Below are 873 nucleotides of genomic sequence, written 5' to 3' on the forward strand. Positions count from 1 at the left end.
TAATAATAATAATAATATTTATTTCAGAGAAAGTAACAGACCATTGTATCTACACCAAAAATGAAATATTGTCATTATTGTAAACTAAAGAATACCTAAAAACTATTTTAACAAATAATCATTTAAACTATATGGTTCTAATTCTACTAACATTTTTTTAATCACCTTCTTAAATTTATGAAGTCCTTTAATATTTTTTATACTTTCCGGAAGTTTATTATAAAGTTTAATACATATATATTGTGGACTCTTCTCGGTTATAGCTAACCTATGTATTGGATAAGTGATATTTATACTACGAGTGTTGTACCCATGAACGACATTATGAATCATAAATATCTGTTTCTTACTACATATACAAGACATTCATAAACAAAAACTGCAAAAACTGACAATAACCTTTTTTGTTTAACTAAACTTCTACATGTTTGACTATAATCTAATTTGTACATTATTCTTAAAACTCTTTTTTGTAACACAAATTTTTTTGGATATTGCTACTCCCCCAAAAAATTATTCCTGATCTCATACTTGCTTCAAAATTGGAAAAATATATCATACGGAATGAGCTTACATTCTAATACTTGGCAATGATTCTGAAACTATAATGTATGCCGGCTCAGAACAGTAACTTTTTTTTTTACATTTTCATATAGTAGGCATCTTTCATGGTGACAGTTTCATTGTAATGATACTAATGATTGTCACTATCGCGTGCTACCATTTAAATTCTTACATTTCTTTATCTTCTTAGTTGTGATCTTTGTGCTTGACTTTGCATTTCAATCGATTTTTTTACAACCATGAACCAACCATCCTGCTTTTACTAACCATGAATATGCCAAAATGCATTTTATTTATGGTTTTTGTAAT

Source organism: Anoplophora glabripennis, unplaced genomic scaffold (genome assembly GCF_000390285.2).
Source record: "Anoplophora glabripennis isolate ALB-LARVAE unplaced genomic scaffold, Agla_2.0 scaffold1576, whole genome shotgun sequence".
Lineage (NCBI taxonomy): Eukaryota > Metazoa > Arthropoda > Insecta > Coleoptera > Cerambycidae > Anoplophora > Anoplophora glabripennis.